The sequence below is a fragment of the Octopus bimaculoides genome, chromosome 1 (assembly GCF_046866305.1).
Source record: "Octopus bimaculoides isolate indiv1 chromosome 1, ASM4686630v1, whole genome shotgun sequence".
In the NCBI taxonomy this organism is placed as follows: Eukaryota; Metazoa; Mollusca; class Cephalopoda; order Octopoda; family Octopodidae; genus Octopus; species Octopus bimaculoides.
In genome coordinates, this window is record NC_142928.1 from 106160880 (window position 1) to 106178379 (window position 17500).

General features: G+C 35.4%; 1 protein-coding gene, 1 long non-coding RNA gene and 1 pseudogene across 4 annotated transcripts in view; 1 reads left to right on the forward strand and 2 right to left on the reverse strand.

Moving 5' to 3' along the window:
- The window catches only part of LOC106871080 (uncharacterized), a 69404-nt gene that overhangs the window by 39912 nt on the left and 11992 nt on the right, over positions 1–17500 (reverse strand). The window lies entirely within an intron of this gene.
- LOC128248156 (uncharacterized) overlaps positions 1302–17500 on the forward strand; it is a 62494-nt pseudogene continuing 46295 nt past the window's right edge. Inside the window, exon 1 of the transcript XR_016242648.1 lies at positions 1302–1430. The product of XR_016242648.1 is annotated as an uncharacterized LOC128248156 (transcript). The remainder of the gene's footprint in view (positions 1431–17500) is intronic.
- Positions 8773–15166, reverse strand: LOC149137666 (uncharacterized). The gene is made up of 2 exons (XR_016242623.1): positions 12878–15166; positions 8773–9271 (listed from the first exon to the last, which is right to left on the reverse strand). It is a non-coding gene; the product is annotated as an uncharacterized LOC149137666 (long non-coding RNA).

The window sequence follows — 17500 nt, forward strand, 5'->3', positions numbered from 1 at the left end:
TCTGCATTTCTAGGATTGTGTGTTGAGAGATATGGGAGACTATTTAACGTGCCGTGTATGTGTTTCGGTTTTCGCAGGTCATGGGTAGCAATTGTCTTGGCCCGTTCTATTCCATTGTCAACTAATGATGCTGGGTAATGTCTTTCGAGGAGAATTGCCTTTAGTTCTTCGAGTCTTTTATTTCGAGTTCTATAATTAGAGACAATTGTGCAAATTCTTCTCGCAAGGTTGAAGGGAATGTTTGTCTTTGTATGTTTTGGGTGATTGGAGGTGAACAGAAGGTATTGCTTGAAATCAGTCGGTTTGTAATGAATATCAGTCTCAATGCTGGTACCCATTTTTATAATGAGAATGTCAAGAAAAGGAAGTTACTTTATTGTTAACAAAAACTGTCCGACGAATGGGAACATGAAACTCCGAGTAACAGCTTTTGTTATATTTCTGCTGCTTTTATGCTTTTAAATAAAGCATATTACTCTACCTCTGGTATCTGAGTACTCTTTTTTCCACCTTGTTTCACATTTATGTGCTTACTCCGGTATATATATATATATATATATATATATATATATATATATATATATAGAGAGAGAGAGAGAGAGAGATATGTAGAATAGATAGATGGACACATTCTCATATATGTTGCTATAAAAACATCTCTGATTATTAAAGAAAGGTTTTGTTAGGGGAGATTTTCAGTTTCAATTTTTCTGTTGTCAAAGACTCATCATTTTGTCAATGGACCCAGAGGTTGTTGTTCACAAACAACAACAGTAATTTTCTTCAGCTGAATACACATCATTGATTGGTTAAAATTACCCAAATACGACAACTTTAACGTGAAATAACTTCCAAAATACATTGCTTACTTTCACCAGGCCTAAGGCCTAATGAAGAGCCTTCCACAGGAGCTAGCTTAAAAGCCGCCCTGTCGAGCGGCTTTTAAGCTTGTATATATATATATATATATCATCATCATCGTTTAACGTCCACTTTCCATGCTAGCATTGGTTGGACGATTTAACTGAGAACTGGTGAATCAGATGGCTACACCAGGCTCCAATCTGATTTGGCAGTTTCTACAGCTTGATGCCCTTCCTAACGCCAACCACTCAGAGAGTGTAGTGGGTGCTTTTACATGTCACCAGCACGAAGGCCAGTCAGGCGGTACTGGCAACGGCTGTGGTATGACGTCAGCGACTGGGGAGCTGACCGGAAGGGCGAGTTGACCGGAAGAGGAAGAAGGGCAGAGGGAGCCTCGAGCGGGATTTCGTGCCCTTTTTCGAACGGGGTTGTTGTGAGGAGAGGACGTGTCAAGCGATCGTCTAGGTGTTGGGAGAAGCAGCTGCTATTTCTAGTGTTCTTCGGGTCGGGCGAGCCGCGAGGATCGGATACCGCAGGACAGACTCGTACTTGAAAGGAAAACGGAGGTAAGCCGATTACATCTACTCGCATGCATACAGCACAACGGCCACCCCCACTATCGCTTGATAACCGATGTTGGTGTGTTTACATCCCCATAACCTAGCGGTTCAGCAAAGTGACCGATAGAATAAGTTCTAGGCGTTCAAAGAATAAATTCTGGGGTCGATTTGTTCGACTAAAAGCGGTGCTCCAGCATAGCCGCAGTCAAATGACTGAAACAAGTTAAAGAATAATCCCCCGAGAGTCAACGTGGAAAATTACATCAATAAACCAAATTTTAAAATTTTCACTAAAATTTAAAATTTCCAAAGGTGGAGCCAAACAGAAAAGGGCATAACTACAGGGTTTTACCCCCCAGACTTTGGGAGGTCATAACTTTCAGAAAAATGAATATTTTTTAATGAAATTTTCTATGCATATAGTATTTACTATGTAGAATCCGAATATACAAAAATTTCCGGTGAAAGTGTTTTGGAATGGGGGTGGGGGACAATTTTCGGAAATTCCAACAGAGTCCACTTAAATTCTTCTTAACTTCCAGGAAAATTAATATTTTTTCGTGAAATTTTCTACAAATATACCTTGATGTATGTACATTTCGAGCATGTAGGAATTTTGAAGGAAACAACTGCAGGTTATTTTTGAGAAGCGTTCCCCACTCGGTGGTGTTTCGTAGCAAGTCGTCCATATTTGTTTCATTTTTCTCTATTATGTGCGTATGTGCATCCGTAGATTTCTAGACAGTAAAGAGAAGCCGTCATAAGAAAACTTTCGTTAAAAATAATATGCACACGATTTTTTTTTCTCAATAGAAGTAAATTCCAAAGTAAACGTTTCTAGTAGAGAAGTAGAAGAGAACAGGAGCAAAAATAGGAATATACACGCACGGTTAAATATAGAAACTATCACAGTGTCGCTTTCCGAAGAATTTTAAAATGTTAGCTTTCCGAAACTTTTTTTTCAATCTTGCAAAAACACGAAGATTAAGAATAAACAGAAAAAGTACACAAATATATTTTACACACCTGTCGTATACGTCGGTCTTGTTTTTTTCACTTTAAAGGTGGTTATGTTATTTTGTTGGGATTAATCCACCTTTAAAGTGAAAAAAACAAAACCGACGTATACGACAGGTGTGTAAAATATATTTGTGTACTTTTTCTGTTTATTCTTAATCTTCGTGTTTTTGCAAGATTGAAAAAATCTAAGGCTGTGAAAGATTTTAGAACATTTATAAAAAGAAGGTCTTACAGCTGTTTCCGGGATATTTTATATATCCTTTCATCGGAGATGGTGTGAGAAAATGGTTAAGCAATAAGATATGAAATAGAGAGTGAAGTGGAGGAATGAAAATAGACATGAGATATTGCATTTGTAGATCAATAAACCAAATTTTAAAATTTTCACTAAAATTTAAAATTTCCAAAGGTGGAGCCAAACAGAAAAGGGCATAACTACAGGGTTTTACCCCCCAAACTTTGGGAGGTCATAACTTTCAGAAAAATGAATATTTTTTTAATGAATCCGAATATACAAAAATTTCCGGTGAAAGTGTTTTGGAATGGGGGTGGGGGACAATTTTGGATCTACAAATCCGTACTTAGCTTTAAAAAAAATAAGTCTAGGAGTCAATCTCTTCGAATAAAACCCTTCAATGCTCTAGCATGGCCACTGTCAAATGAATAAAGCAAGTAAAAGATATCATGCCACAATACTATGTAAGGCGTTTTCATCAGTAGTCATGTATTGTCAATAAATAAATGCTTTTTTTAATTTTCCGTAATAAACTGATTAAGAGTCGATTTTTAAAAATTTTAACATTTATATAATGCCATCATTATATATTGTGTACAAGTCATGCATTGTCAGTTAAGTGATTTAAAATTTTGGTTAATCGTTTCCAGATCAAGTTGTAAACATTAACCAAAATTTTCTCGTTTTATTACTTTAGGTTAATGTTTAACCTTACCTGAATCATTTATAGTATTTAAAATAAGATATGACTTTTTTTCCTGGACATGTAGTATTTTACGTGTAACTACTCAAAATCGCCTAAATACAACGTTACAGGTGACACAAGCTACATATTTACAATTCACCCACTTCTTAACGGTATACATTACTGTCTCAAACACTCCTTGCTGACACATAACTTACAATTTCTACCGTTCCCTACAGATTTCAATTCCTAACATTTTTTCCCTCTCTATATTTATGTCACTGCGTCTGTGCTTGTATCCACCCATACGAGTTCTTGTTACTACCTGCTACTTTCACTTGGTCGGCCTCCACTCCCTTTCTCACATTTTCTTTGACCTCAATCTTGTTACATACTTTCTTTCTCTTTGTATCCCACCTTTCTCTCTCATTCTTAACTACCTTATCATTTTTCTTAAACACTACTCACACCACCTTTTATTAACATTCCCTTACGTCACTCATGATCTTGCTACCAAAGCAAGAATGGTTCAATTATATTCTCTCTGTGATTTTTCTATGTACTAAAAGGAAATAAACTCTGTATATAAGTAAAAGACCTGTGTGTGAACAAATTTTCTTGGTATATATTAATTACACACACGTACTAATAATTATTCTCACATCTGTATTCTTTTTTTTCTTTTAAACAAAACAAGTCCATGCTACAAAAAGAAATAAAAATGTAAGGATCCTTTTTAAGCTTTCGGTGATATAACCATTACATTTATACAATATTCACAAACTTGACCTGCTAGTAATAGCAGCCATATCTTTCTCAAACTATACATTCCTACATAAAATAATTAATGGACGTTCATATTAGGTAATGTAATCCTAAAAATTCTATATCTGTGAAGACTGGGTGATTATGGCTGAAACACCTTTGGTTGTAGGTCTGCTCCATCAGAGGACCTGGGACTAAAACAAGCTGGACCCCTTGTGTTCTTAAAAGAATTTAAACAACTGTATCAACAACATTATTCCAGCATACATTGATTTTAGAGGTTGCTTTGAATCATATCACAAATGCAGTTGTTCTCATTTCTATGTTTGATTTAAATTTGAGGCAGACCGAATGAAATCCTTATATCTTGCTGTAAGTGGTGACTTTCATCCAGTTTATTCATTTCATTTCAGAGAAATCTATTTGTAGTTTACTTTACAATCTGTAAGTTCAATAGTTAAATCTACTGATGGTGAACATGCACTTGAATTGCAATTTTTACGTTTTAAACAAAATGAAATGTTCAAGATAGCACATAAAACAGAGAATTAAAAATTGAGTAATCTTGCTCTTTGTAAACTAAATAGCTTACATTTGGAAGCTAAATAGCTTACTCTTGACTTCTTTTCAATTGTCAGATTTCTCATGAATAAAAAACTAGCTGTATATTAGATTTGAAAAGTACTAACCATACATTAACGGTTTTAAAACTTCAATATTTAAAATTCTTTTTTTACTGGCTGGAACAGATTTGGTTGTACTGGCCATTACCATTTGGAGACTGTTACCATTATTTGACATGAAATTTCCTAGGTACATATAATAAATATTGCAATGTTTGTTCTTGATGTTAATAAATGTATATCATCAATGCTTTATATTACTTCTTTTTCCTTTTCTTACCTGAAGATCTATTTTATCTTTTAGATTCTGTGTATATTTGATTTAATGATTTCTAATATAACACCAGAAAAGGTTTCCAAGTATTTCCATTTTCATACAGTATACCTGTTTTTACATGTGTACACTCTAATTCTTTAACTAGATAAATTTCTATTTTCAGGATCAATTTTTGAATTTCTTTCATTTATAAGGGTTTAAAGTTTCAAATAACATTTATTCCAAAACTTAGGAAAGCTATTTCCCCTTAATTTCTACCATAAATAGTTTCAAAAACAGTTGGAAGTTGAAGCTTGAACTCTTCAGAATAGTCATAAGTTGATTAACTAAAGAAAATTGGCACAAGCATAAGAAGCTTGCTTCCCAACCACATGGTTCCAGGTTCAGTCCTACTGCATGGCACCTTGGTCTTTTACTGTAGCCTCTTATTGATAAAAGATAAAAATCAGGGGTCAAGGTTAATTTTGAAAAAATCCAAAATTTAGGTGACTTTTAATCCATAACAATGCATAAATACCACATCAACTCTAATTTTAAAGTAGACTTTGAAAAGTTGTAATAATACTCAAATTGAGTGGAAAAGTTTTTAAAAAAAATCGATAAAAGTTGATTCTTTTTCTTGATTTCTAAATCACTGTAGCTGGCTTATAACCATATCAAATTACATGTATTCTGAACATATACCTGGTGGTGAATCTAGAAATGTAGGATTCTGATTCTTTTCCTTGTTTCAGTCAATGACCATGCTGAGGTACTTCCTTGGAGAATTTTAGTTAAACAAATCAACCCCAGTACTTAATTTCTTTTTTATGCCTGGTACTTACTCTGTTAGTCTCTTTTTCTGAACTGCTAAGTTGCGGTGATGAAAACAAAGGACAGGCTTTTTTTTAGTTTCTGTCTATCAAATCCACTCAAAAGGCTTTGGTTGACCTGAGGCATTAGTAGAAGACACTTGCCCAAGGTGTCATGCAATCGGACTAAACCTGGAATCATGTGGCTGGGAAGTAAACTTCTTACCACACAGCTGTGTTTGTGTCTATATTATTTAAATTTACCATAAAAATTGGTTTGTATTCTCTGAAAATGGCCCACATTCTAAATTTCTGCTATTTGGAATAAATCAAGGCCTTGGAAATCAATGTGTGACAATTGGCAAAAATTCCACACCTAATTGTCCTTGAAGATTGACGTCTTAATTCTACAATAACAGTTAAGCGGTTGGTGAATAGGACTTTAAACATCCAGAATAACTTTCTTGGTTCAGTGGGTAGAAATATAGAGAAGAGTTTATTGGGTACCTGGGACTCCTTGTTGCTTAAAAAATAATAACTAAAATCCTAAACTGTTAACATAAGCCAAACAAGGAGGATTCCATGTTGTCACTAGACATACAAGGTGTAGCAAGTGGACAGTAAGTTAACATTTTTTGTTGACTGAATTATAATGATTCAGGCTGTCATGTAGATGATTGTCAGAAAAGGCTGGACTATGGGATTTGAGTTTGCTGATAAATGATTTGGGGACTGAATATTTTCTTTATTCTTGAGATTGTAAAACTGAAATTTGCATGAATGGAAGTAAAACCTGTTTATGTGATTTTTAGGCTTAAACCAGATGCAAGAATGCCTGTATGGATATGGAGTTTTCTTACATTGTCTTAAGTTTTGTCTCACTGCAGAGTACCTCAGGCAAGAAATTTCTACCATAGCCTTGGGTTAACCAATGTCTTATGAATGAAGTTGGTAAAGAGAAACTATATAGAAGTCTTTGTCGTGTATGTGTGTGTTGTGAATGTTTACATTGTATGCTTTGCATGAAAGTGTTGAGCTATCAAAAAAAAAAAAAAACATCTCTAACATTTGTGGATACTCCCTATCAAAAACAGTTCTCTAATTTTGCACTTTCAAAGGTGAGAGGAATAAATGATATCTAATTTGAATTATTGATAAGGGTTAGTGACAGGAAATGCATCTAGCTGCAAAACAATGTCTCGATAATGTGTATTCATCTAATCCATGCCAGTATGGAAAAAGAATTATGTAAGGATGAATGAATGAATGAACAAATGAACCATACCACAGAGATTCCAGTAGCTAATCTTTTTTTCATGATTATATTTTCAGTGTTATAACATGTTCTACAAACTTTGAGTGGCCTCCATCTTTTAATTCCATTCTGAAATAATCATGGTAAACTCTGACAAAGTCTGCATATCGTGTCTTTTCTTTTTAGTGACTAAAACTCCATATATATAGCAAAATACATCTAGGCCAGTACTCCACAAATTCTTTCACTTGTGGTACACTTGTATCCTTTTCAAAATTCAGCTGCCTACCTCAACTAAAAATATAACTAAAAGTATAGGGAAAATAATTATATTCAAGTCACACTGCAGCACACATAGCATCATCTCATGGCACATCAGTTTGTCACAGCATACCAGTTGGGACGCAATGATCTAGGCTATTGCCACAGCTTCTAGGTGCTATTGTTAAAACTGTAAAGTTAATTATGACTTATGAAAATACCTGAAAAGTAAAAATAAACATAAATTGTATTATTTGAAGTAAATATTTAATAAATATGGTGTTTGTATTCAGAAAATATATGCTAAAAATAGCTTTTGTTACATGTCAAATGTAATGTTCAGTGAAGATTTAAAAAAAAAAAATTTGGATACTATTTCTAGTTGGTTAGATGACTGTATAAAGGTCCTTTCATTGAGTCATAATATAATCCGTATTATTTCCCATGGCGCCTTCATATCAGTAGCATTGCTGAAGCATAATTCTAAGGATTAGATTTCCTTACCAGAGCCAGAAAATATTTATGTTCTGATTAATAGCCAGTTCTCTACAAAATTTAAACTTAGACTCATGTAAAAGCACTTATATATCTAGGGCACTGCTGCTGCTATTAACCCAAGCATTTTAGATCATCACTTTATAAAAACAAGGTAATCTAACTTCACTGATGCTTTATCACAAATAACCTACAACTACTTTCATATGTATATATATATATATATATATATATATATATATATATATATATATACTGATGTCAATATTAAGAATTCTTGATCGGCACTTTTCGGATCCCCCTTCATCATCCCCCTTACTCTCCTGACTTTGCACCCTCTGACTTCCACCTCTTTCCAATCATGAAGTCTTTTTTTGAAGGGGAAGCACTTTTCAGATGATGATGATGGACTTATTTCCGAGGTTAAGTCTTGGCTCCAGATGTAACCTACTGACTTCTGTAGACAAGGTCTTCACAGCTGCATAAAGCGATGGGAGAAGCGTGTTACTATTGGTGGTAATTATGTAGAGAAGGACTAATAATTAGGCTAAATTTTGCTTATCCAAGTCCTTGGGAAATGGGTCAGGGGAAATTATTTTGTCGTAGATAATTCTTTTTTAAATAAAAGTATTTCTAGTTAGTTCAGTTGCTTTGCATATCAGAAAATATATTGTTCAATATTATCTTATTTGGCTGCTATTTTGAGTAGACAAAATAATCATGCATTAAATGTATGAAAACAAACTTTTCTTTCAATGAGTGGTTCTCTCTTTCTCTCCCTCCCTCTCTCACTTTCTATTTATCTGGTGGTTGAATTAAGGCTTCACAAGACAACGCTTTGTGGATTATTTTGAGGTGGTTGCTGTTAAGAGCAACCAATATATTAGGTCATCCCATAAGTTCTGTCTGAATTTTGAATAAAGAAAACAAGTGATCAAATGTTATATTTAATTGAAATTTAATCATCAATGTATTTTCCCTGATTATCTATGACTTCCTTCCATCTATTTACAGGCCTTTTTAATCCCATCAATGTAAAACTCTTTTGGTTTCAAAGCGAAGAACTCTGAAGTGTCAGTTTTGACCTCTCCTGGCTTGTGAAAGTTAGGTCCCACCAAATGATTCCGTAAACTATGAAACAAATGGTAGTCTGAAGGAGCAAGGTCGGGAGAATAAGGTGAATGAGGAATTTTTTCCCAACCAAGCTCTTTGATCTTCTGTGATGTGATCTTTGCAGTGTGGGGTCGCGCATTGTCCTGATGAAACATCACTCCTTTTCGATTCACTAAAGCAGGTTTTTTTTTCTTCAAAGCTTGGTTCAAACACTCAAATTGCTGACAGTAGACTTGAGCATTGATTGTTGCATTAGGTGGTAACAATTCAAAGTGAATTACTCCTTTGCAATCCCACCAGATAGAGAGAAGAATCTCACTTTTCCCTCTGAAAATATTAACAATTTACAAAAATTTTTTTACCACAAATACTCTTTCCATAATTTTGAAATGTAAACCAAATTGGCCAAAATAGGTCCAAAATGGGATGATGAAGGAGAGGGTGTTAAATAAATGGATTTACAAAACTCTTTTCATACAAAGATGCACCCCCATTATTTTAAAGGCTAGGGTTTAAAAAAAAATTAGGAAAATCCCTGAAAAAATTTTTCCCACAAAGTTCTTTATAATTGTAATCTATGCTGTTTGAAAGGGATTTGTATAAATTTTCATTTAAAGATACCCATCTTCCTGAAAGTTACGAGGGAAAAAAGTCAGATCATGTGAATTTTCCAAAACTCCTCTCATAAATCCCTATATAGTAGGAGAGTGTAGTGGGTGCTTTTACGTGCCACCGGCATGACAGCCAGTCAAGCGGTACTGGCAACAGCCACACTCAAACTGGTGTATTTTACGTGCCACCTGCACAGGAGCCAGTGCAGCGGCACTGGCAACGATCTTGCTTGAATGTCTTTACAAGTGCCAGGAAGGCAACACTGGGCACAGATGCCATCACCATTTCGCTTTCGCTTGCCTCAACAAGTCTTCGCAAACCGAGTAACATGTCCAATGAAGGAGACGACATTGGCATAGGTGTAAGTTGTCGAATTTAGTTCGATTTCGATTTCACTTGCCTCAACAGGTCTTCGCAAGCGGAGTTTAGTGTCCAATGAAGGAAAGGTACACATAAGTGGGCTGGCTACACCCCTGGCAGAGGCCTTGGGTTTAGGTCTCACTTGGCTTGCCGGGTCTTCTCACGCACAGCATATTTCCAAAGGTCTTGGTCAGAAGTCATCGCCTCGGTGAGGCCCAATGTTCGAAGGTTGTGCCTCACCACCTCATCCCAAGTCTTCCTGGGCCTACCTCTTCCACAGGTTCCCTCAACTGCTAGGGTGTGGCACTTTTTCACACAGCTATCCTCATCCATTCTCACCACATGACCATGCCAGCGCAATCATCTCTCTTGCACACCACAACTGATGCTTCTTAGGTTCAACTTTTCTCTCAAGGTACTAATACTCTGTCTAGTATGCACACTGACATTACACATCCATCGGAGCATACTGGCTTCATTCCTTGCGAGCCTACGCATCTCTTCAGCAGTCATGGCCCATGTTTCACTGCCATGAAGCATGGCTGTTCGTACACATGTGTCATACAGTCTGCCTTTTACTCTGAGAGAGAGACCCTTTGTCACCAGCAGAGGTAAGAGCTCTCTGAACTTGGCCCAGGCTATTCTTATTCTAGCAGCTACACTTTCAACGCACCCTCCCCACTATCAACCACTTCTAGTTTTTCTCCCTGGAATGTGGCAGAAGTTGTTTTCTGCACATTTACAGTGTTTATAGCTCCTAAACATCTGCTACAAACAAAACTAACTTCCTAGTTAACCTTACTTTGATATTGCTGCACCTCTTATGTGTCCATAGCTTACACAGGGTGCATCTTATAGAGTTTCTACCTACGCCTTTTCTACAGATCGAGCAGGACCATCTACCTGAAGGAGTTTGTGTTTTTTCTACCTTCCTACTTATTAGGACTTTGGTTTTAGCTAGGTTGACTCTAAGGCCCTTCGATTCTAGTCCCTGCTTCCACACCTGAAACTTCTCTTCTATTTCTGATAGTGACTCAGCAGTTAGTGCAAGGTCATCAGCATAGAGGAGCTCCCAGGGGCATCCTGTCTTAAATTCCTCTGTTATAGCCTGGAGGACTATGATAAATAGGAGGCGGCTGAGGACAGAACCCTGGTGGACCCCTACCTCCACCCGGAATTCTTCACTGTACTCATCGACAACCCTCACCTTACTGACAGCGTCTCTGTACATGGCTCGCACAGCTCTCACTAACCATTCTTCTATCCTTAGTTTCCTCATTGACCACCAGATGAGGGATCGGGGACCCTGTCAAAGGCTTTCTCCATGTCAAAGAAAGCCAAGTACAGAGGTTTATCTTTGGCTAGGAATTTCTCCTGAAGCTGTCTTACCAGAAATAGAGCATCAGTAGTGCTTTTCCCAGGTACGAACCCAAACTGCATCTCATCTAAACTGACTCGCTCCCTAAGTAGTTGGGCTATGACCCTCTCCGTGACTTTCATTACCTGATCTAAAAGCTTGATACCTCTGTAATTATTTGTATCTAAAGCGTCACCTTTACCTTTGTAGCAGTTTACTATGGTGCTGCTACACCAGTCATTGGGTATGACTCCTTCGTGTATGACGTGGTTAACAATACGGGTGACTAGGCTATAGCCGACACTGCCAGATATTTTGAGCATCTCTGCAGTGATTCCTGATAGGCCGGGAGCCTTCCCTGTCTTCATACTCTTAATTGCTTTATCTACCATGGTACTGTCAACTCGGATAGCTGGTCCCTCTGTTGGGTCGACATTCGGCAGACTCTCTTTCTTCCATTCATTCTCTTTATTGAGCAATCTTTCGTAGTGGCATCTCCAAACCTCTTTCTTTGCAGCCTCATTTAGTGCAAGCGTACCATCATCCATGCGAACACATTTCTCTCCCACGACATCATGATTCTCTCTCACACACTGTCTTGCAACATGAAATACCTTAAGTCTTTAGTCCTCACAGCGCAGAACATTGGTAAACTTTTTCTTATCTGCTTCCCCTCTAGCTAAATAAACCTGTCGCCTAGCTTCCCTTCTGGCAGTCTGATACAATATATATATATATATATATATCATCATCATCATCATCGTCGTTTAACGTCCACTTTCCATGCTAGCATGGGTTGGACGATTTGACTGAGGACTGGTGAAACCAGATGGCTACACCAGGCTCCAATCTGATTTGGCAGAGTTTCTACGGCTGGATGCCCTTCTTAACGCCAACCACTCAGAGAGTGTAGTGGGTGCTTTTACGTGTCACCTGCACGAAGGCCAGTCAGGCGGGACTGGCAACGGCCACACTCAAGATGGTGTATTTTATGTGCTACCTGCACAAGAGCCAGTCCAGCGGCACTGGCAATGATCTCGCTCGAAACTCCTACGAAGGCCAGTCCGGCGGTACTGGCAACGGCCAATATATATATATATATATATATATATATATATATATATATATCTGTAAATATAATATGTGACAATTATTCGGTAGCCATGATAAAACTCCGAGCTTCGGATGTTGGGGTGGAAACCCACGCTGGCATCACTTCAGTTATTGGGCCATCGGAAAAAATGCTTTCGATGGCCCGATAACTGAAGAGATGCCAGCGTAGGTTTCCGCGCCGACATCCGAAACTCAGAGTTTTATCATGGCTACCGAAAAATTGCCACATATTATATTTACAGATAAATTCCTCTATTTACATATTGAGGTCTCTTTCATTCTTTTGTTGTCTTGCCATTTCTATCAATATATATATATATATATATATAATTATAAAGTTAGCACAAGGCATGAGGATGCATAAAAAGCATCAACCTGTTTAGAAATAGGACCTAAATTCCCAATTCAGCTGTCAGAATGCACCAAATAAGAGGAAAACAACATTAGGCAAGGAAATGGATAAAGAATTAAGACATTAAAAAAAAGCATACCTTTAAAGAATATGCCTTTCGGATATTTCATTTACCATGGTTTCGGATTCTGGCCCGATGGCCTCAACCTTTTGGGATTCAGAGTAGCATAATTGAACGAATGGTTTTAAACATTGCTGTGCGGTGAAAGAGTAGTAATTCTGATAATGTGATAGAATTGGGCACCGAGAAACAGCAAAAACTCAGGCTGCCGGTGTGAGAGAATAATGAGCCACAATTAGGCATTTGACTTTTTAAACTAGAGCTATAACCAAGTTTTCGGTCAGCCAAATTGTGACAAAATTAGATAAATGAATGAATAAATGGCAATAATAGGATCTTTTTTAAAACGGGGGCCACATTTTTCATTAATATTTTACGTAGTGTTTTTGGTACCGAAAGACTTTCAAACTTCGTATACTTATCTATTTTGTGTTATAGAACAGAAAAATATTTTTGTATTCGAATTTATTTCATGTAAAAAATTGTCTTATTTCGATAATTTCAACCAATCACTGACAAGTATTCAGTTGTTTATATTTACTCCTTTGGCTGATTAAGCCATAGCTTCGTTTTATTTGCTTTTTTCATTTTAAATTTGCTTTTTTCATTTTCTTTTTTTTTTCTTCGTTTTATTTGCTTTTTTCTTTTTAAATTTGCTGTTTTACCCTAACCTTAACCCTAATCCTAACCCTATCACCGATAGAATTGTTTCAGAATCGTTTGTTTATGTAGTCGGCACTTAATGTATATCGGCTGAATGGACGTCAGTGATTGGTTGAAATTACAGAAATAGGACAACTTTAACATGGAATAACTTAGGGATTTCTTTTTTTTTAAAGAAGACTAAGAGAAAAAGATGTTTTATATGACACATTCTACCAGTGTTCCAAGTTTCAAAGTGTTTCGTTAATGAAAAATGTGGCCCCCGTTTTAAAAAAGATCCCGTTTTAAAAAAGATCCCATACACGTATGCTGAAAATCGCCCAATTTCCCAAACCAACGCCGGCAAAAACATAACAGATACTATTTTATCCTCTTCCCATACTTATCTCGACCATCGTCATCATCAACACTGTCTCTGCTTTCACCACAATCACCGTCAAAACTACGATCACTACAATCAGGTTCTTTACACAGTTGAAAATCCATTATCCGATACTCATGGGACCGAGATTGTTGCAGATTTTTGATTTTTCTAATTTCGGATTCCTTTATTAAAACCAGGTCTAAACACAATAGTTTATAGACATACTGTGAATGTAGTTCTATATAAATCTTTAATAATTTTTTTTATACTTAAGACCATCAGAAATGTTAAGATATCAGCCTCTGCCCACGTTGTCATGCTTTGATTAAAAGGTTACAGCATGGATTAGAGTACTTAGATAAGTTTCAGCCGAAGTTGACTCAGGCCATATCTAATTTAATAGCACCACCTGGAAGAGATACACAGTCAGCAGAGGGTTATTGTTTTCAGAGACATATTGGGTGTGGGTGGTTTATCTGGTATTTGTTGGGGGTAATCCTCTCGGGATCGCTTGAATGTCGTGAGGTCACTTTCCTCCTTTATGTGTGTCTAGCACGATGTTGAAAAGAGCAGGGCCAATTGAGGTGAAATAGTTCTGTCATAGTGTTACGTACGACACGAACATTTTTGTAGTGGACTGATGGCACGGGGGCCAAGCCACGGACTAATTTTAAAACAAGTCCCCAAAATTCCTAGTTTTCCCACTATACCAATGCCCAGACAACACCACTGACCAAACAAATAAATAGGGAAAATAATCTTATTCAAAAATACAGACCACAACTCAACATACCCCCCACCCCGTACATATTATCAAAGAATATGTATATGTATTTTTCCATATATGTATTTTCATACTTACATTGTTTTTAACATTTTCATCTTATTATCAGAGAATGTGTGATAATCAGTATGTAACACTACAAAGCTTTATACTTTCAATATATTCCTCTTATTATCATCAAAGAATGTATATATGCATTTTAATACTCAAACTGTTTTTTAACATTTTCTATTATTCTCAAAGACTTTTGATAATCTTTTTCTAAAAAAGTGAAACCGGTTAAGTAAATAAATATCTTTAAAATAAGTGCATTTTCAAACCTTCTTTCATATATATTTCCACTCATACGGTATTCCACAACTTTACTTTATTATATATATATATATAGAGAGAGAGATGTATTTGCATAGCAAGTGACCTGATCTGAGATCGTGTGCTGGAACGAAAACAATTGCAGCGTGGAAGGTGTTTATAAGCCATTTAAAATAACACACAAAATCCGTTAGATTCACTTCAACATTTAAATTTAAATTAAATTTAAATGTTGAAGTGAATCTAACGGATTTTGTGTGTTATTTTAAATGGCTTATAAACACCTTCCATGCTGCAATTGTTTATATATATATATATATATATATATATATATATATATATATATATAATTCCTTCACCTTGCTCACCCAGCACCTACTTGCTTTCACTTTTGTGTGATGTTTCCCTTATGCGTAGAATTCTGCTGAAATAGCAAATTTAAAAATAGTAGACTACCGCCAGAAAACTCGACATGCTAGAAACAACAGGTAAACGACATTATTTCTGAAGAAACTTCCCCACTTTCCAAAAAGCTAAAAGTGAAATATTGGGAGTGTGTAGCTTTTTGAAGGTGGTGAAGTGATGGGTAAAATTCTTAAAGATTCATACTCTCTGTTTTTTCTCCATGGATTACCAAGAAAAAATATTTGAAAAAGTAAAAAATGAATTTGGTGTGGAGAGGGAGAAAATTGAAATATTGAGAACGTGTTTTGTGGGTGAAATCCTAATGCCCTGAATTGCAAACATAGGAATTGGAAGAAGTTTAGGGAAAAAATGAGGTGAGGGAGCAGAAATGTCACCTTGGACATGCTAGAAAGAAGAGGTAAAGGACAAGATTTCTGGGAAAACTTTCTCTTAAGTTTATATCGAAGCTAAGGTTTTTAAATACACCCATCACGGTGGTGCACCAGCATGACCGCAGCCACTTGGCTGAAACACATAAATAAATAAATCACAAACACAAATTACACAGAAAAAGATCATTTCAATTGGATTTGAGCTTTAAATTTGCATGTGCACACCACAAGAAATAACATAATTTGCACAGAAGTTTTACCTAGAGTATGTGCATGTGTGTGTGTGTGCGTGTGTGTGTGTGTGTGTATGCATGTGTATGTGTGTGTATGTCAGGAAGTTATTTTATGGCATTCTTTCGTTTGAAGAAGAAAAGTTGTCAACTTGACATATATGGCATCATATGATTGTTCGTTTGTGGACTTAGTAAATATTTCTTTCAGTAATTTATCATAGTTGTTTGCAAATATTGAATTAAAACTTGAAATGAAAACGTCAAAATAGAGAGTGAAGCTTTTTACCGTTGCTACGTCAATACCGGAAGTTGACATTGAGGAACCTTTTTAAAGAACTGAATCATAAATATAAAGAGCCTAACATTTATCCGAGGTCAAATTATTGATGCATCACAAGTATGGAAGCATTTGTTGAAGTCGGTATCACTTGAAAAGTGAATACACAAAAACGTCAAAGTAGAGAGTGAAGCTTTTTGCCGTTGCTACACCAATACCGGAAGTTGACATTGCATCACAAGTATGTAAGCATTTGGTACAAAAACGTCAAAATAGAAAGTGAAGCTTTTTGCTGTTGTTACGTCAATACCGGAAGTTGACATTGAGGAACCTTTTTAAAGAAGTGAATCATAAATATAAAGCAATATTATTTATTTTTAATTAAAAAAATCAAATGAAGAGCCTAACATTTATCCGAGGTCAAATTATTCATGCATCACAAGTATGGAAGCATTTGTTGAAGTCGGTATCACTTGAAAAGTGAATACACAAAAACGTCAAAGTAGAGAGTGAAGCTTTTTGCCGTTGCTACACCAATACCGGAAGTTGACATTGCATCACAAGTATGTAAGCATTTGGTACAAAAACGTCAAAATAGAAAGTGAAGCTTTTTGCTGTTGTTACGTCAATACCGGAAGTTGACATTGAGGAACCTTTTTAAAGAAGTGAATCATAAATATAAAGCAATATTATTTATTTTTAATTAAAAAAATCAAATGAAGAGCCTAACATTTATCCGAGGTCAAATTATTCATGCATCACAAGTATGGAAGCATTTGGTGAAGTCGATTTCACATGAAAAGCGAATACACAGACATCTCTGTTTTATGTATTAGATATATGTAAATATATATACATATAAATATATATATATAAATATATATATACATATATATATATATATATATAAACATATATATATATATATATATATATATATAAACATATATATATATATATATATATATAAACATATATATATATATATATATAAACATATATATATATATATATATATATAAACATATATATATATATATATATATATAAACATATATATATATATAAACATATATATATATATATATATATATATATAAACATATATATATATACATATATAGACAACTAAATATATATAACTAAATATATATATATATATATATACATATATATATATATATATACATATATATATAACTGTATATAAA